Here is a 21,518-nt window from a genome sequence, read left to right on the forward strand (position 1 = left end):
AAAGATGAATCACAAGACTGTTTTAAACGAAAGGTTTGACTGAATTACGTCACAGTAAGTCACACTGCCTTTCAACATCCTCACGCTGAGAACAGGACCCAGAAATAGAAACAAGGGCCAAGCGGCAGGTCAGTCCACAGGTCAGGTTCAGGCCTGGCCCAGCCCTCGCTCTTTCAAGCCAGCATCACAGAACCATAAGTGCAAGAGGAGGCAGGGAGAGACAAAGTGTGTTTGGAAGAAAAACTAGTTCCAGCTGTCTTGAGAGGTAAGTCAGCTGGGATAACAGAGGGAGCATGGAATAAGAACTCCCCAGAAACAAGCCCTAACTCTCGCAGTGCAGGTATCTTTGCAGCGGAGTTAAGCCTTTACTTTCACATTCCACATGCAGGTGGATCCAGGAGAACATTTCCCTGCAGAACTGTAGATTCCGAGCTCTGATTCTAAATTCACTGGTGCTTCCAGCTTCCGTATGATATTTACAGATGCTGGATTAAACAGTCACTCAGCTACTGGGAAACCACAAGCAAATATAAAATACAGAAACTCTACAGGTCACAACAAGTTAAAAAAATTTTTTAAACCCCACCAACTAGAGATTGAAACTCACTAAAATGAACAGTTAATTTTTTTTTAAACCCTAACTACTAGTGATTAAAGCTCACTCAACTGGAGAGGCAGTGTAGCATAGTCCAAAAGGCACATGATTTAGGGAAAAAAAGACCGTGAACTAAATTCCAGTCCTACCCTACCTTAACCCCATTATCTGTGTGACCTTGGGCAAGTCACTTTACCACTTCTGGAGCTGTTAAGCCAGGCTGTAAAACAAGGATAATTATTAGGGTGGCTATGAAGACAGAATGAGATAATTTATATAAAGTGATTAAAAGATAGTAAACAGCTCTTATGAAAATAATTATCAAAAACAACAAATCAGGGACTTCCCTGGTGGTCCAGTGGTTAAGAATTTGCTTTGTAATGCAGGGGACACAAGTTCAATCCCTGGTTGGGGAATTAAGATCCCACATGCCTTGTAGCAACTAAGCCCATTTACTGTGACTCCTGAGCCCACGGGCCACAACTAAAGAGCCTGTGCACCACAACGACAGATTCCACATGGTGCAGCGAAGACCTGATGCAGCCAAATAAATAAATAAATATTTTAAAAATAACAAGTCAAATTATCTTCAGAAACTCTTTAGACAAGAATGTTATATAGTCAAAATCTGTGAGGGCAGCCAAAGCCCTGCTCAGGGGTGCATTTATGGCCTTAAAAGCTTTAATTTTATTAAAAGTGTATTATTAAATTATTCACTCATTCATTCCCCAATTTATTCAAAGACTTAGGCATCTGGTGACGTCATCTAAACATTTCACACCAAAAGGAGAAAAAGAAGCAAAATCCATGCCTCAGAATAATCTAAAAATGAAAAGGATTCATATTATAACAGTAACTAATGAATCGTGGGGAAAGAAAATTGATACATAAATCCAAGATTTGCTTTGTTTTAAAAAATGGCAAATCTAAATAGAAAGAAAGAAGAATATGCCAACAAGATATTTATTTAATTGCACACTATTAAATCTGATCATTTCAATGAAATGATCCCTAATAAAATACAAATCACAAAAGTTGACTCAAAAAGATTTCATCAGAGGTTAAAAAAAAAATTCCAGACTGCATTCTATAACAAACTAGTATAAAATTTTTAAAGATATTAAAGAATTGCTTTCTCAACAGTTTATTGCACCATGGGATTTCTCCAACAAATAATCATTTTCAAGGAAGTGTTAGTTCTGATGCCATAATTCTAAAACATTTAAAATGAGAACTTGCCTAGTTCATTTTAGGTGGCTTGGGATATCAGATAACAAAACTTGATGAAGAGATTGCAAAGTAAAACAGACCAAAAACATAACAGGGTTTCACTCTTGAACACACGTGGCAAAGATCCATAAAAACAAAGCAAATCGACTTCAACACTATACTAAAAGAATAATTCATCACAACCAGGTAGGGTTTACCACACAGGAAAACAAGGTTGACTTTATGCTAGGAAATCTATTAAACATGATTGTCAGATAATACCATTGTTAAATATTTAATATGAGTCTTGGTCAATAGAATAAGATTTTAAATGAAATGAAAGGTACAACATTTAGACATGATTTTTTTAAATAAAATTGCACACAATAAATAAAAATATTTAAAACTTACTAATCAATTTCACTAAAGGATCTGAATTCAGGATAAATACACTTATTTACAGTACTACCACCAACAAAAACTCTGTGTTATAGGAATTAAAAATCATCACAGCAAGAAATATATGGGATAAATATTTTTAAAAGCATAACATGAAAAGATTTGTAAAAATGGAGAAACTGATCACATACCTGCATGGAAAGGAAAAACATTAAGGTATTGATTACTCAAGTTAATATACAGATTTACAGATTAATATAATTTTTCATCAAAACTTCAAGGGATTTCATGTGTATGGGAGGAGGTAAATTTGTAAATTCTTAAGTTTGACAAGAATAAACATTTTAAAAAAGTGTAATAGGAAAAAACTGAATCTACCATCAATAAAACATACTCTAGATCTATAATAATTAAATCAGCATGGTACTGAAGAGACACAGATGAATACAATAGAACTGATATCTCTGAGGCGGATCCTGGTTTTTGATTGAATTTAGTGTGTGCTTGTTCAGTCATGTCCAACTCTTTGCAACTGTAGCCCTCCAGAGTCCTTTGTCCATGGAATTTTCCAGGCAAGAATACAGGAGTGGGTTGCCATCTCCCACTCCAGGGGATCTTCCCAACCCAGGAATCAAACTCTCATCTCTTGCATCTCCTACATTGCAGGTGGATTCTTTACCACTGGTACCACGTGGGAAGCCAGGCATTTTGTAGTAGAAGGCAAAAAAAAAAAATGGCCACAAATGCTTCCCCTCCAATCAACACATAGCATCTATATCCACCCTCTTCCTTCGAGCTTTTCTCAACCACATGACTTGCTATGACCAATGGGGACTTAGCACATGTGAAGCAAAAAGAGACTTGAAAAACACTTGAGCACTGGGGAACTATGTCTCGTTACTCTGGGAACCTTGAAACCATCACATGATCCAAATCCAAGCCAAGCTCATGCAAGATGAGTGACCACAGCAAGAAAAAACAAAGCACCCCAGCAGACAGCCCATACCAAATACCAGCCACGTGAGTGAGGCCAAGCTAGACCATCCAGCTACCAGTCATCCCACCAGCTGATCCCAGAGACTGGAGATAACCAAGCCTGTGTCTTTGGTCAACTGGGATGGTCCAACCCAGAAAACCCACTTAGAAAACTTAACTCACAGGTTCATGAGCAAAGTAAATTGCAGTTGTGCTGTGGAACTCTGCTGAATGCTATGTGGCAGCCTGGATGGGAGGAAGTTTGGGGGGAAATGGATACACGCATATGCATGGCTGGATCTCTTCACTGTTCACCTGAAACTATCACATTGTTTGTTAATCAACTGTACTCCAATACAAAATAAAAAGTTTTTAAAAAATGACAGTTGTGCAAAGTCAGGATGTTTCAGAGAAGGTCTGTTATGCAGCAAAAGCTAGCTGATACAAGTTCCAAGAGAAGATCCCATGTCATCCCAATAATGGAGAAGGAAACAGCACCCCACTCCAGTACTCTTGCCTGGAGAATCCCATGGACGGAGGAGCCTGGTAGGCTACAGTCCATGGGGTCGCTAAGAGTCGGACACGAATGAGAGACTTCACTTTCACTTTTCACTTTCATGCATTGGAGAAAGGAATGGCAACCCACTCCAGTGTTCTTGCATGGAGAATCCCAGGGACAGGGAAGCCTGATGGGCTGCCATCTATGGGGTCGCACAGAGTCTGACATGGCTGAAGCGACTTAGCAGCAGCAGGAGCAGCAGCAGCAGCATCCCAATAAACCGCCCCCTTGTGGTTTAAGTTAGTCTGAGTGGATTCCGATCACCAGCAATTATGCGTTGACTCTGACGCTCAATGCTGAACCAGGAAGACAAACTCAGGCTGAGGTTCCCTCCCTTACTGCCTTACTCATCCTGAGTCCACTTCCTCTCTACCCTGTTACCTTGAAAGCATTCTGTTCCCCAGAGAAAGAGGAGAAGTCAAGAAGGAGCTGACACATTCCTCGCTCTCGGTCACCCATAGACATGATGACACTCTCAGCCCTGGTCAACACACCTACCCCTTCCTTGTTCCTCTTCTCGATTAGATGTCCCTATAATGGCCTCTTTGTTATGCTCAACTTTCCCAAGCTACTCCTTCCTCTATTCCAGGGCTTACAAAGCTTGGGGTGGAGGGGGAGACGGGGAATTATTCATTGTTGTCTTATCTTTAAAGGGGAAAAAAATCAAACTCAAAATAAAGAAAAGGAATAGGATTTTTTTTTTTTTGGTCAAAAGAAGAGATATCAGTTAAAAGTTAAAGAAAAAAACTTTAAGTCTGGGTTCCTTAGCATTTCCTCATTCTACACGAGGAAACAGAGGCTGAGAAGAGCTAGTCCAAGGTCACATAAGAGACTCAAAATTCAAGACCAGGTTTGCCTGACTTCAGAGCTAACTTTGGGCTTCCCTGGTGGCTCAGATGGTAAAGAATCTGCCTGCAATGCAGGAGACTCGGGTTCCATCCCTGGGTCAGGAAGAGCCCCTGGAGAAGGGAATGGCAACCCACTCCAGTATTCTTGCCTGGAGAATCCCATGGATAGAGGAGCCTGGCAGGCTAACTTTAATCATGAAGTGAAACGCTCCAGAACAGTGCTACCCAACAGAACTTATGACAGTGATGGAAAAGTCCTACATTTGTGTTTTCCAAACATAGTGAGTGCAATCAAGGGAGAGATGCTTCATTTTTATTTCATTGTAATTCGTTTTAACTCAGCCACACTCTAGACAGCACAGCTCTAGAATACCATCAAGTTGGTTCCACACCACTATCAAAGGGGAGACCCTCAACATCCTTATGCTCCCTGAATCCCACCCACACAACCAGGAGAAGTGGCAATTGAAAGATGATAAGACCTTAAGGGGAAAAGAGCATGAGGGCATTAGGTTACAACCAAACCTAGTAAAGTACTCTATAAATATGTTAATATCCTCTAAAATTAAACAAACAGATGACCTGTTACCCAAAAACTGAGTTCACATCTTGGTGGATGTTGAGCCAATGGACACAACAAAGCCAAAGATCATAAGAAAGGATTTATTATTTGCTCCAAGTAAGGAGAACACCAGGGATCCCTCCCAAAGCAATGTCTCCCCAAACAGCAAAATTGGGGAAGTTTTAAATTAAGGGCTTCCCTGGTGGCTCAGTGGTAAAGAATCCCCCTGCCAATGCAGGAGACACGGGTTTGATCCCTGGGTTGAGAAGATCCCCTGGAGAAGGAAAAGGCAACCCACTCCAGTATTCTTGCCTGGGAAATTCCATGCACAGAGAAGCCTGGTGGGCTATAGTCCATGGGGTAACAAACAGTTGGACATGACTTAGAAACTAAAAACAACAACATGCATATTCGTGAGGGGGCTTGAAGAGAGGAGAATTCAGCACAATATTGGGACAAAGGTAGACAGATCTTTAGTTGATTGAAGTGGGGAGGTGGTAAGCAGGAGCCAAAATCCTCCACCTGGATGGGGGCTTTAGTTCCTGCAGAACTCAAAGGTATATTATATGTATACAATATAATGCATGTGTGCATGCTAAGTCACTTCAGTCATGTTCAATTCTTTGTGACCCATGTACTGCAGCCCAGCAGGCTCCTCTGTCCATGGGATTCTCCAGGTAATAATAGGTATGCGTATTCTGAAGAACCAGGACCCTGCCCCAAGGCTGCACTATAGATTCTTGACTGCCTCCCTTGTTTCTGCATTCCCTCCTGTAACATCACTAATTACTGGGAGTTCCCTGGTTGCCTAGTGGTTAGGATTCCAGGCTTTCACTGCTGTGGCCTAGGTTCAATCTTTTGTTGAGGAACTGAGATCCTACAAGATGCATGGCCAGAAAAAAAAAAAAAAAACTTTAATTACTGAGACCTATTCAAGGGCACCCTTATGGCAGAAAATGAAGAGGAACTCAAAAGCCTCTTGATGAAAGTGAAAGTGGAGAGTGAAAAAGTTGGCTTAAAGCTCAACATTCAGAAAACGAAGATCATGGCATCTGGTCCCATCACTTCATGGGAAATAGATGGGGAAACGGTGGAAACAGTGTCAGACTTTATTTTTCGGGCTCCAAAATCACTGCAGATGGTGACTGCAGCCATAAAATTAAAAGACGCTTACTCCTTGGAAGGGAAGTTATGACCAACCTAGATAGCATATTCAAAAGCAGAGACATTACTTTGCCAACAAAGGTCCATCTAGTCAAGGCTGTGGTTTTTCCTGTGGTCATGTATGGATGTGAGAGTTGGACTGTGAAGAAGGCTGAGCGCCAAAGAATTGATGCTTTTGAACTGTGGTGTTGGAGAAGACTCCTGAGAGTCCCTTGGACTGCAAGGAGATCCAACCAGTCCATTCTGAAGGAGATCAGCCCTGGGATTTCTTTGGAAGGAATGATGCTAAAGCTGAAACTCCAGTACTTTGGCCACCTCATGCAAAGAGTTGACTCATTGGAGAAGACTCTGATGCTGGGAGGGATTGGGGGCAGGAGGAGAAGGGGACGACAGAGGATGAGATGGCTGGATGGCATCACTGACTCGATGGACATGAGTCTCAGTGAACTCCGGGAGTTGGTGTTGGACAGGGAGGCCTGGCGTGCTGCGATTCATGGGGTCGCAAAGAGTCGGACACGACTGAGCAACTGATCTGATCTGATTCAAGGGCAAGCATTGCAGCCAGGCTTAGATCACAAAATGGGTTAGGCAAAAATAGGTTCTCTTATGTCCAGTAAGCCACCCTTGGTTCTCTTTTTCCAGGAACCCAGTACCCTATGTGTTTATAAACTGATGCCATGCTATGCTTATTCAGCTAGCAAGAACAGATTCTGAACAATGGATTCCCATTGTCCACTCCTATTGGCTAGATCCCTTTCTAGAGCTTTCAGAGTTGGGGAAAACTTAGAGGGGAAAAAAAAACCTCTGTGTAGGCAATAGCTGCACTCTACATCAAGTGGGGAAAAGAATCAATGTCATCTTCTGACTTCTTTTATTCTGAATTTCTAACTCTTATGCCCTGGGTCTATGTTAGCTTCCTTCATCCCTCCTCCCAAGATCTCAGGGTCAATATGCCAAGGTGTCCTTCACTTTCTATCCCATCAGTCCTATTTTTCATCCTACCAAATGCCCATTGCTGTTATCTGCAATCCCCAATAAATATTACACTCCGAATGGCCAAGACTCCTCAAATAAAGTCAGGCAGTGCACCAAGCTTGTGGGTCTCAAAGACATCCTTTCAAAACTGTGAAAATCTGTGAAGTATTATACCCTCATCTGAACCACATGGGCCTCTTTAAGACAATTCTCCAACTTTTTCTTCATCAAACTTTTCCCCACATGGGACATCTCTCCTTTCTTGGATTCATCTACTGTTTTACTTCTGACACGTGTCTCAAGGTCTTCTGACTAAGTTGTCTTCTGTACAACCACAAATCCTAAGATCAACTTCTTGCTTTCTTTTTCTCTTGCCCTTGTAAAATTCCTTTGCAAATAACCTTCATACCTCCCTCGCTTATAAAAATAATTTTCTTAGCAAAACTTGCCTTGGTTAAAGAACATAGAGTTTTGTTACAAAGTTCAGCCTGTGCCTTGTTTATCATAAACTAAAAATGGGAGGCCACTGAGTACTCTTTGACTGCATAACAAAATTTTTAGGTTTTTGAAAAAGAAAAAAAATAATTCTCAAAGAGCCCACCACCACCCATATCCGTGCTCCAGAGGAGGAGCGGCCAGAATGATTGCCTCTCAAAACGGTCCGTTGCAAATTGTCCTAGGGTGGAGCTGGGGGGTGGGACAGATGTTAAATAAAGTCCACTGAGGGACTAGAATCTGAGTCTGACCCTCTGGGTCCAGAGGACGGAAAGCCAAGCTGAACTGTGCCATGAGAGAGCAGTCAGCAACACTCAGATGGGGGGACATGCCCCCAGGTGGAGCAGCCCAGTTCTCCAACAAGGAGAGTGGAAGAAAAAGAAAGGGATGGAGGCGAATGCTACAGATGAGGATTTTTACACGCCAGATCATTCTAGGAGGTAAGGGCTCTGTCTGCATTGTAGGGTGGCAATCACTGCAGATGGTGACTGCAGCTATGAAATTAAAAGACCCTTGCTCCTTGGAAGAAAAACTATGACAATCCTAGACAGCATATTAAAAAGCAGAGACCTCACTTTGCTGACAAAGGTCTGTGTAGTCAGAGCTATGGTTTTTCCAGGAGTCATGCATGGATGTGAGAGTTGGAACATAAAGAAGGCTGAGTGCTGAAGAATTGATGCTTTCAAATTGTGGTGCTAAAGACTCTTGAGAGTCCCTTGGACTGCAAGGAGATCAAATCAGTCAATCCTAAAGGAAATCAACCCTGAATGTTCACTTGAAGGACTGCTGCTGAAGCTGAAGCTCCAATCCTTTGGCCACCTGATGCAAAGAACCGACTCAGTGGAAAAGATCCTGTTGCTGGAAAAGATTGAGAGCAGGAGGAGAAGAGGGCAGCAAAGGATGAGATGTTTAGATGGCATTACTGACTCAATGGACATGGGTTTGAGCAAACTCCAGGAGATACCAAAGGACAAGCCTTGCATGCTTCAGTCCGTGGGGTTGCAAAGAGTCAGACATAACTTAGCAACCGAACAACAACAACAAAGACAATTCAAGATGGGGCTGGTCCCTGGAAGACCAAGTGCATAATTAGAGGGGTGGGATTTTCAGCCTAGCCTCCAGACAGGGGAGGGGTCTGGAGATGGAGTTCAGTCAAGAAGAGGGTGGCAGAGTATGGGATAGTTAGATAGCATCACTGACTCAATGGACATGAGTTTGAGCAAATTCCAGAAGACAGTGAAGGATGGAAAAGCCTGGCATACTGCAGTCCATGGGGTCTCACAGAGTCAGACATGACTGAGCAACCAAACAACAATAATAACTGCATTGTAGGGTATTGAATGGCATCCATGACCTCCACCTGCTCGATGTCAGTAGTATCACCCCCTACAATCTGCAACACCCAAAAATGTCTCTAGACATTGAAGAATGTCCTCTAGAGGTCAAAATCACCCACAGTTGAGAATCACTGCTATAGACCCAAAGAGACAGATCCATTTTTTTTTTTAATGGTTGAGACTAAACTATATTGTCTATAGATTCACATTCAAGTGATCAAACAGAAAGAAGTAACTAGTAGAAAAGACAGGATAGTGACCATTTGGGGGCTGGAGGGAGAAGGGGGACTGTGTCTAGAGCGGGGACCATGGAAGGACCTCCAGAGGCAAGGTTGCTGGCAAAGTACTATTGCTCAGCCAGAGTTGGGGGGATGTAAGGTTGCTTGTGTGCATGCTCTGTCACTCAGTCATGTCTGACTCTTTGAGACCCCATGGACTGTAGCCCACCAAGCTCCTCTGTCCATGGGATTTTCCAGGCAAGAATACTGGAACAAGTTGCCATTTCCTGCTCCAGGGGATCTTCCCAACTCAGGAATCAAACCTACGTCTCTTGAGTCTCTTGCATTGGCAAAAGGATTCTTTACCACTGAGCCACCTGCAGACCACAACCGAAAGATCTCACCTGCTGCCACTAAATACTGCACACGCCACAATCAGAACAGAAGATCCCGAATGCTGCAACCAAGACCCAGCACAGCCAAATAAATAAATACATTTCAAAAAAACTTCTATAATAAAAAGGCCAAATGATCCTCTACCCCAAACCTTCCAGGCATTTAACAAAGATGGGCTTTATCTACCAGGTGCCCCACAGTGCCCAGTTGATGAACACACTTTACCCTGTGCTTCGATGCCCTGTGGCTTGAGTTTGGGCTGGGAGATCTCAGTCCATTTCCCAAACCTGGAATCCAAGGAAAGTAGCCCAATCTACTGCTACTCATATGGTCCCACCCATGATGGACAACAGGAGCCCAAGGAAAGCGAGTGTTTTTGTATTTGTTTCCTTGCTGTTGTTTGTCGCTGAGTTGTATCTGACTCTTTGTGGCCCCATGAACTGCATCATGCCAGGCTCCTCTGTCCATGAGATTTCCCAGGCAAGAACACTGGAGTGGGTTGCCCTTTCCTTCTCCAAGGGATCTTCCTGGCCCAGGGATCGAACCTGCATCGAATCTCCTCCTACATTGGTAGGCAGATTCTTTACCACTGAGGCAGCTGGGAAGCCCCATTTGTTTCCTACTCTTGACTTTGATCTCTAGTGTGGGCAGGCATTTAGTTTGAGCTAGCAAAAGACTCTATGCTCAGTCCCTCAGTCGTGTCCAACCCTTGGTGACCCTGTGGACTGTAGCCTGCCAGACTCCTCTATCCATGGGATTTTCCAGGCAAGAATACTGGAGTGGGTTACCATTTCCTACTCCAAGCAAAGACTCTAAGCCCAAGACAAAGAGATGAAGAGGGAGAATGGGAGGTGGGGGACTGGGTTGGGGGTAGATGAAGAGACGGGAGAGCTGAGGTTGAGGGGGAGAATGGGGAGGAGAGGCAGAGGAGAGAGAGGAAGAAGGAAGAGGAGATAAAGGACACAATTTTGAAACCCCACCACCCACATCAGTTCTTTTTTACCAGGAAAGGGAACATTCTATGAGGCACAGGTGTGTTAAGAGAGAAGTACTGACCACAGGGAGTACCTGGGCTCCCAGCCTGACCAGAGCTGAGGTCCCCAGGACAGCCGTGGGGCATTTCAGGTGTTCAGCTACAAAGAAGAGATTTTAATTCTGAAAACAGGTATGGGGACAGGATGGGAAATAACTGGTCAACAAATTTCATCAAGGAGGTGGGAGAAAAAGAAAAACTCGTCAGACCAGTTACCACGTTACCAGACAGTCAGCCACCTTTCCATAATTATGTATTTAACTCTACCCTACCTTTTTCTAAAGGACTGGATCAATTTATTTCTCTAAGAGAAAAGATAGTTGAATGAGTACCCCTAAGCCCCACTCCAGGAAGGCAAGAACTTGTGAGAACTGTAGGCCTATATCTTCATTAATAAGTTTTCAGACTGTACTGTCCCCAAGATGCCAGGTGACTATGCGGTCAACTGGTTGACCTTTCTTCAGGGCTTCAAGCCTACAGAAACACTTTCTGCCTACTTATCTTATCTCCTTATTGTTATTTCTTTGACTTTCTCCCAGACTCAGCAAGGACTGTGGGGTCCCAGCAGCAAGCCTAGCTCAGCACAGCTGTCTACTCAATATCAGTGAAAAACAACCCATCCTGATTGTAGCCCCAAGTGTAACCTCTGTGATCTCTCCACCATACCTGCAGGAAAACTTCTAGCACTCAGAGCACACGATTGCACAAGCCTCTCTTCACAGTATAAGCAGCCTCCTTACCCTTGCCCTGAAGACCTCTGTGCTTTTGTCATTGCCTTTCCATCCATCTGAAACACCCTTCCCTCTTACCCTCCAAGCATCATTTGCCACACAAACCAAATTACACCTTTTCAACCACTCCAACCTGGGATAATCTCTCTCCTTCCACGGATGCCATGGCAAGTCATCATCAATACTAGGGAAGGAAGGGGAGGCTCAAAAACAAACTCTCTAGAACTCTTTATATATATATATATGCAATGTTATTTACTTATGCATTTTATCTTTGGCTTCACTGGGTCTTTGTTGCTGCACATGGGCTTTCTCTAGTTGTGGTGAGTGGGGGCTACTCTTCATTGTGGTGCACAGATCTCTCACTGAAATGGCTTTTCTTGTTGCAGAGCGTGGCCTCTAGGGTATGGGGGCTTTCGTAGTTGTGGCATTTGGGCTTAGCTGCACATGGAATCTTCCTGGACCAGGAATCAAACCCATGTCCCCTGCATTGGCAGGTGGATTCTTAACCACTGGATCACCAAGGAAGTCCATATTCCCTAGGACGCTTGTTCTCCCCTGTTATACAAAAACCCAATCATTTCCAAAATTAAGAGTTTACTTAAAAAATTCTGATTATCTCAGTGATAAAGAAATTACGAAGACCACAAAACTTTTTCAGTATAGTGCTTTTAATTCTCTCCTAGATTTTAAAACAAAAAAGAATAAATACAAATGAAACACTCCAATGGGCCTCTGTACTACATGATCTGTTGCCTTTTTTCTAATTATTATTATCAAGATCCTGTACATATTAGACTTTTCTGTTTTCTGCATGGACTGCAATGGCATAACCACAAAGGAATTTAATTTATCAACATTCTGAAGTGTTATCTAGAGAACATCACGATTTCAGGTGCCCCAGCACCAAACATGTCTAGAATCACTGGTCTGATGACTCACGTAGTGGGGGAAGGGGAGAGTCTCTCTTGCCTTGTGACATCTCCTGCTCACTGGCCTACCTTGAATGGTTAATTGGCTCCTGCCTTTTAACTCCCCAGCCACATTGAGAGCTCCTGAGGGGCAAGGATGATATTCCCTTCTTTCCAGCCCTCTCATGTCAGTGCCAGCAAGGAACAGAGGGACTGCTTTGGCCTAATGCTAAGATGTCCCAACTTCCACTGAAAACAAGCATCTATCTGGAAAGGTCCTCCTCATTTTTATAAGGGGCACAGCCAAGAACAGATGATGTTACTTTTTTTTTTCTTTAAAGAGCCATACAATTTTGGTCCATACAGCAGCCACAGGCAAGACATAAATGAATAAATGACCAAGCATGACTGTATTCCAATGAAACTTGATTTAGGGACACTGAAATGTTAATTGCAGATAACTTTCACCTCTCACAAAATACTACTCTTTAGATTTTCCCCTCAATCTCTGTATTTTTAAAATTTATTTTATTGAAGTATAGTTGATTTACAATGCTGTGTTACTTTCTGCTGTACAGCAACCTGTTTACATATACATTCTTTTTTATATTCTTTTCCTTTCTGGTTTATCACAGGATATTGAATATGGTTCCCTGTGCTGTGCAATAGGACCCTGTTGTTTATCCATCCTGTTTATGAGTTTGCATCTGCTAATCCCGAACTCCCAATCGATCACTCCCTCACCCGGCCTTGGCAACCACAAGTCTGTTTTCTATGTCTGTACCCTCAATCTTTTTAAAGTAGAAAAAAAACATTCTTAGCTCATGGGCCACACAAAAATGCTGGAGAACTGAATTTGGCTCATGGATTGTAGTTTGCTGACTAGTCAATGGTTTTATACCAGTCTGAGATCAAACCATTTCCCAACAAAGTCTCCTAGAATAAGTTTCTTAATTACTATCCAAGCTTGAATGTCCCTTTCTGCAAAATGGGAATAACATCTTCTAATAGGCTACCATAAGGATTCCATGAGTCAGAGCTTGTCACATTCTTAGCACAGAGCTTAGTGCATTGTAAATGCTCAATAAGCATTAGCTAGTAATAAATGGTCAAAGATGTCATTGTTTATCTACATGACTGGTCCTGAGGACACAAATATAAATGCCACGGTCCTTGTATTCAGGAGAACTCAGTCTGATGCAGGAGACAGCTAACTTAAGATGGGATGAAAAGAGACATACAAATGGCCAGGAGGCACGTGAAAAGATCCTCAAAATGCAAATCAAAACTACAATGAGGTACTACCTCACATCAGTCAGAATGGCCATCATCAAAAACTCTATAAACCAATTAATGCCAAGGAGGGCATGGAGGAAAGGGAACCTTCCTATACTGTTGGTGGGAATGTCAACTGGCAGCCACTACAGTCCCTGTGTGGCTCAGATGGTAAAGAATCTGCAATGCTAGAGACCCGGATTCAATCCCTGTATCGGGAAGATCCCCTGGAGAAGGGTATAGCTTCCCATTCCAGTATTCTTGCTTGGAGAATGCCATAGACAGAGGAGCCTGGCATGCTACAGTTCATAGGGTCACAAAGAGTCAGACATGACTAAAGCAACTGAGCATGAGCCCACACAACGGAGAATAGTATGAAGATTTCTTTAAATACTAAAAATAGAGCTACCATATGATCTAGGAATTCCACTCCTGGGCATATACTCAGAGAAAATCATAAATCGAAAAGATACATGTCCGCAAATGTTTATAGCAGCACTGCTTACAATAGCCAAGACATGGAAGCAATCTACATGTTAATCAACAAGAAATGGATAATGTGGTAACTTATCTACAATGGAATATTACTCAGCCATAAAAAAGAATGTAATAATACCATTTACAGCAACATGGATGGACCTAGAGATTATCATACTGAGTGAAATGTCAGACAAATATTATATGATATTGCTTATATGTGACATCTAAAAAAATGGTACAAATGAATCTATTTACAAAACAGAAAGAGTCATGGATAGAGAAAACAAACTGATGATTACCAAAGGGGAAAGCAAGAGAGGGATAAATTGGGAAACTGGGATTAACATGTACACATTATTATATAAAAAATAGATAACTAAAAAGAATCTATTGTATAGCACAAGGAATTCTAATCAATACTCTATAATGACCTAAAGGGGACTAGAACCTACAAAAGAATGAATATATGTATAACTGATGCACTCTGTTATACAGCAGAAACCAATACAACATTGTGACTTGACTATGCTCCATTAAAAATTAATTTGAAAAAATTAAGACGATGAGATGAGATGGGAAGGGCAATAGGAAAAGGCAGCCAGAATGTTGGCAGGGCCAATTCTAGGGCGTCTCCCACCCCAGATTTCTTTGTTCTCTGCAGTTCCCCCAACTTTCCACAATGAGCACAGAGAAGCCCAGTGGTTAGAAGCTCAGATTCGGAGCCAGAATACCTGGCTTTGGGGATCAAAGCCCATCTCTACTATTTATGAGTGATGTGACCCTGGACAAGTAGTTTTACCTCCTGGGGCTCCCAGGACCTCATCTGTAAGGAGAAATCGTTGGAAGAGCTTGCTGCTGTATCATAAGCAAAGCAACTTAGTATCTGGCACAAAATAATTCACTAAGAAACCTCTGATTATTACAATAGTAGAGGCAAAGTTTGAAAACGGAAAAAGTGGGGGAAAAGTTTCAACCTGAAGTTCAGACCTCTGCCTCAAAGCAAACCCTTCAAGAGTGACTGTGTGTGCATTTAAAAATGCAGTGTTTAATATCAACAGAGCACCTTAACCTTCAGAGAATCTGAAACACAGCATGCATACTATGTCACTTCAGTAGCGTACAACTCTGTGCGACCCCATGGACTGTAGCCCGCCAGGCTCCTCTGTCCATGGGATTCTCCAGGCAAGAATACTGGAGTGGGTTGCCATGCCCTCCTCCAAGGGATCTTCCCAACCCAGGGATGGAACCTGCATCTCTTGCATCTCCTGCATCAGCACGTGGGTTCTTTATCACTAGCGCCACCTGGGAAGCCCTCTGAAACACAGATGGAAATGCAAACTCAGAGACTCATCTCCCTCTGCCTCCTGCTCCTTCCTGCTTTCTTACCGATGTCTCTATGTTGCCAGCCAGTTTCCTGGTACCCAGCATGCCCCAGACTCATCCTCTCCTCTGACTGGCAGCAAGTAGCTGGTGTGGCCTCCCAGGGGAAAAAGAAATACCAGTGGGTTTGGCTAGAGCAGCTGGTCAAGCAAGTCCTGTGGTGTCTAGTCTCCAAAAGCCCAAAGCTGAGGCACCAAGTAAAGAAAGGTATTTTCCCTCTGGGGCTATAGGTCCAAGCACCCAGTTCTCATGGTGGGTTTTCATCTGTCTGCCTCAAGACCAAAATCAGAAATGGAGCCAAGCTTTGGCAGACACTCACCCAGGGGCTGGTCTGCCCAGAGAGGCTGGTGAACTCATGGCATCTAGGAGAAGCTTCCAGAATATTCACCAAATGCCAGGTGCTGGGATAAGTGTACCCCTAGGTATCATTTCATTTAACCCCCCAAACTGCAACCCTGACAAGCAGGTGCCACAATTATTCAAACTCTTCAGATGAGGAAGCACAGGTTTAGTCCAGCTCATGTACCGTGAACAGCAGGACAGGACTCTGAACAATTTCTGTAACTGTTTGCAAATGGGTCCAGCATGACCCATTTTTGAGGTCTTTTTTTTAAAACCCTTTTTATTCATCTTCTAGGTGGTAACCATTTCCTTTTTAAAAATAATTTTTTTTATTTATTTATTTTTGGCTGCACTGGGTCTTCATCGCATGTCCAGGCTTTCTCTAGTTGCGGCGGGCGGGGGCTATTCTCTAGCTGTGCCTCACGGGCTTCTCGCTGCAGCGGCTTCTTTTGTTGCAGAGCACAGGCTCTAGAGCGAGGACTCAGTCGTCGCAGCGCACAGGCTTAGTTGCTCCTCGCCAGGTGGGATCTTCCCGGACCAGGAATCGAACCCGTGGTCTCCTGCATTGGCAGGCAGATTCTTGACCACTAGATAACCAGGGAAGTCTGACTTTCGGGGTCTTAATGACCCATCCATGTCTGGGGCAGGGAGCGATTTTCTGACCTGGAAGACTAGAGCTTCACCCCATGCTTTCACCCACAGACCCTCCCTCTTGCCACTCATCCCACAAGTGCGTTCAGTCACATGTTCAATGTCTGCATTTGCTACCAGAAGAGCCTCTCTAAGGAGACAGGAGCTGGTCACTTCTGTGTCCCCAAGGACCGCACGACCTGGCACACAGTAGGTTCTCAATAAACACAGCTTGTGACCCAGCTTACATAGACACCTATCCACTCCGCTCATTCAGAGTTCCTTGTATTTGACCTCCGTTTGCATCTCCACCCCAAATATGTAGACAGAGTGATGGAGAGGAAGCAGCTCAAGACACACGCCAGAGTGATTATCCTTTTAATTTACTTTAACCATTGAGAACCTTCTTTTCTCTCTTTGCCCAAATCATTGTTTGGGGACCAGGTAGAAAAGGGGCCATTGTAGAGAATGTTTAAACTGGGTCCAGAGGACAACCCAACACCTCCATCCCAGTGGTCTGTCTGTCTGGTCTGGTCTGTCTTTTGAGTTAAAAATGTATTTTACAAATTCTTGGGTTTTTTTCTAGTTCTACTTGAATATATACATAAAATCATTATGAAATTAGCTATCCATTCTTCATAAATTGCAAATCTGATTTTCCAGGGATTTTCTTTTTATCAGTGTGGTACCTATGATATTTCAAAACTCCATCAAAAAATTCCCCCCTCTTTATGTCTTGAGATAGGTTAATTTGCTATCCAAAAGTATATTTTTTTCCTATCCCTGAAAGTTTCTGGTTCTTTCTAGCTTTCACAGATGCAATTATCCTAACACTCTTCATATCCTGTTTTCTAATAATTATGGGTGTGAATTAATGTTAAAAAGAAGAACAAATAATGATTCACTCTGCTTAATTGATTGTCCATGCACATGGGTGGGTCATTATTGCAACATAGATATCTACACTCCAGATCCTTAGTAGAAAACTAAACCTTAAACTCTTTGTTTTTGAATTACACATCTGATCTGGAGTAATGATCTTTATGGAGGACTCTCTGAAAAGGATGCAATCCGTCCTTTTCTCTAGATTTCTGGTCTGCTGACAGATCTTGGAGATTTCCAGAACCTGGCAATCATGCTAGAAAGAGGCTCAACGAGGTGCTGGAGAGGACTCCAGGGAAATTGAGGACTTGATGGTACTTTTCACAGGTTTGTATCTGTTGCCTAAGACAGGGTGGGAGGAGTATCTTCTACAGATTCATGTCAGTCTGTTTTACCTTGGAAAATCCCACACAGTGTTGGGTAAGCCTTCTAAAGCCACAGCAACTAAGTAACATAAGCATTTTAAAAGCCAGAGAAGTATGCCCATGTTCATAGCAGCATTGTTCACAGTAGCCAAAAGGAGGAAATGACCCAAATGTCCATTGATGAATGGATAAACAAAATGTGGTCCATTCATACAATGGCATATTATTCAGCCCTAAAAAATAAGGAAATTCTGACACCTGCTACAACATGGATGATCTCAAGAACATTATATTCAATGAAGTAAGCCAGACATAAAAATAAAAGTGAAAAAAGAGACAAATACTGTATGATTCCACTTATATGAGATCCCTAGAGAAGTCAAATCCACAGAGACAGAGAGTAGATGGTAGGGGCAGGGCGCTGGGGGAGGGGAGGGCATGTTTAATGAGGACAGAGTTCCAGTTTGGCAAGATGCAAAAGTTCTGGAGATGGATGGTAGGGATGGTCGCACAACAATTGACTATACTTAGTGTCACTGAGCTGTGCATTTTAAACAGTTAAGATGGTAAACGTTATGTTATATATATTTTACCACAATCAAAGAAATTGAAGGGGCAAAAAGCCAGAGCTGAGTTGTACTGGATAGACAAGAGTGTAGCTTCAAATAAACAATCATTTCTTATCATCTGTGACCAGGAGAGGACAATGTCCTGGCGCCAAAAGAACTGATGCTTTCAGACTGTGGTGCTGGAGAAGACTCTTCAGAGTCCCTTGGACAGCAAGGAGATCAAACCAGTCAATCCTCATGGAAATCAACCCTGAATATTCATTGGAAGTACTGACGCTGAAGCTGAAGCTCCAATACTTTGGCTACCTTATGTGAAGAGCCAACTCATTGGAAAAGACCCTGATGCTGGGAAAGATTGAGGGCAAGAGAAAGGGGTGACAGAGGATGAGACGGCTGGATGGCATCACTGACTGGATTTGAGCAAACTCTGGGAGATAGTGGAGGACAGGGAAGGGTGGCATACTGCAGCCCATGAGGCTGCAAAGAGTCAGACACAACTTAGTGACTAACAGAGGGCCCCACCACAGGATTATGAACCAGGAGCAAACACTGATTCTATATGCCAGGAACCAGTATCTGGCACAGGTCTCAACTTCTCAGCTGCAACCTTATATGCAAAGCCACGCCTTCTCTGGTGATGAAACCCCCAGTGTAGGAAAACAAGCCTTGTTCTCCAAAGCACAAGATTAAAAACAAAACCTACTCAAAACATCACGGACATTTTTGCAGATAATACCATCCTGGATATTTTGACTAAAATAGGTACAGAAATAAATCCACAGAGGAATGTCTTAAATTATATCTCAAGACGTGTGAGTATGGAGCAAAAATAAGAAACTGATTTTGGAGAACGGAGCATTGGGATAAAAGTGTTCACTGTTTTCTCCCAATGCCCCAGCTACTAGTAAGCTCCCCACCTCTAAACAGAGCAGGCACCCCTGCCCCCCCAAAACACACACAGAGATGCTATTTTTGTATCTCAGATGTGGTGCAAACTCCAGCCATCTTTTATTAGCTGTGTGGCCTTAGGCAGGTTAAAAACCTCTCTGGTCTCTAAAATAAGGATAACAGGATTCCCATTGCAGCTGTGTGTCCTTGTAACATGGTAGGGCCTACACAGCCTCTCCTCCCCTCACCATCAAAGAAGGTAACCCCCTTACCTCTGAATTCATCAGCATATTCACTCCCACCCAGATTATTCACCCCCACCGCCACCTCAGAAATCTCGCCACCTCAGAAATCTCCCTGTTCTATGAAATTCCAAACCCATGGGTGGTCCTCTACTTTTGCCAAGACTTTGCCCCAGTTTTGATCTTTCTTCTTGATCATAGCTTGGCTTCTCTGTGTCCCTGACCTACCGACGTTCTCAAGATTCTTCCACAACATAACAACCATTGTTCCCTTGTCCATCCACAAACCACCAGATTCTCCCTCCCCTCACTGGCCAAACTCTCAAAAAAGAGGTATCCACTCTCTCACCTCCTGTTTTCTCCCATTCAACATCTCCATGCATGATGATTCCTTCCTGGAACTTGAAGGAGCCCTCCCTACTGAGTCTATGGATTCTACTCAGGACTGACTTCTCCATAGCTGTGTGGCTTCTCCATAGCTTTGGGCTCAGATGAGAAAACCCTCTTTTTTCCCTTCCCTTATCTTTTGTGATACAATCGTTAAGCCACCCACTCACTTTCTCTGTCTCCATCTCATATTTGCTAATTCTTCCCAGGGAATTTCACAGCATGTGAAAGAGTCAATAAAACAATAAATAACTAACAAGTTTGTGTTGGGAACTAGCCTTCTTGGATATCAAAACATTATAAAACTACATGGATTAGAACAGTAATAACTTCAGCACGTGGAAAGGCAGACATATTTATAGAAACTCAGAAACAGACCCCCAAATCAATGATGAAGGGGTAAATTTCTGCAATAAATGGCCTTGAGCCCTCACCTAATTATTTGGGGGAAAATGGATACCCTTGAAATTTTTTTTAATGATAATAATTAAAGTTAAGATAGAAAACTTGGAGGAAAAAAAACTTTCATTTTATGGATAGAAAGGGACTTTCTAAGCATAAAATAATATGAGATGCATGCAAAAATTCAGGTCTGAACTCCATAAACATTTTAAGCTTCTCTGGCAACGGACAACCAGAGTATTTTCATCACGGAACAAAAACATCTGAAAATGTAATTGGCAAAAAGTTAACAGTCTTTGCTATGAAAACCACACGCAGATTAATATTTCAAAAACCACTAAGGCACTGAAAGATAAATGGACAAAGGATATGAACAGGAAGAAAAAACCTAAATGATAAATAAACATGTTTTAAAAGGTTCAACCCTGATAGCAATCAAAGAAATGCAAATAGAAACAATGACAACACACCAGCTCCTCCCTCCAGTAAATTATGAAAGATTTTTCAAACAACACTCCAAGCTAGCCAAGGTGTTCCCTCTCAGCCAGTGCTAGGAGGAGTGCCCGTTGGTACAACATTTCCGGAAAGCTATTTGGCAATCAATATCAAGAAACTTTGACCCAGAAATTTAACTTCTGGAAAACCAAAATCTGAAGGGGAAAACAAAAAAAATGCTCAATAAAGCTTCCATACCAAAATGTTCAACCCTCTTTGTGAAAACTAGAAATAATTTAAATACCCAATGACAGGAAAAGTTAAGTAAATCCAGACACAACAGAGCCACTAGCGGGAAATACCCCCAGTAATCGTGGAATAAGGATGGCTGCTTTGTTTTTATCCTTTACACATTCCTTTTTCCAAATGCCTACCATGAGCAATCTTAAATCAGACAAGAAATAGATTTCCTTTTTTCGACAGCAAAATCCATACTCATCTGGCTCTCTCAAACAAGAGGAACATTCAACCAGCTAGCTCAGGTGTTGGCAAAATCCGGCCCTCCGCTTGGTTTTGTAAATAAAGTTTTATTGAAACACAGCCATGCCCGTATATGTATTGCCCATTGTTGCCAGGTGGCTGCTTCCTCGGTCCAATAGCAGGGTTAAGTAGTTGCAATAGAGACTGTATAGGCTGCAAAGTTTAAAGTTTATTTATTGTCTGAGCCTTTGCAAAACAAGGTTTGTCACCACCTGAGCTAGTGAACACTTCCAGCATCTTTTTAATGAATCAAGTCACAAGAAATGGTATAGAATCCAGAGAACTCTGACATAC

The 21,518-nt window shown here is 42.6% G+C and overlaps 1 protein-coding gene across 4 annotated transcripts in view; it reads right to left on the reverse strand.

Annotated features, from left to right (window-relative positions):
• The window catches only part of INSR (insulin receptor), a 146,561-nt gene that overhangs the window by 105,055 nt on the left and 19,988 nt on the right, over positions 1 to 21,518 (reverse strand). The gene's annotated exons all lie outside the window — the stretch shown is intronic.

Source organism: Bos mutus, chromosome 7, assembly GCF_027580195.1.
Source record: "Bos mutus isolate GX-2022 chromosome 7, NWIPB_WYAK_1.1, whole genome shotgun sequence".
Taxonomy (NCBI): Eukaryota; Metazoa; Chordata; class Mammalia; order Artiodactyla; family Bovidae; genus Bos; species Bos mutus.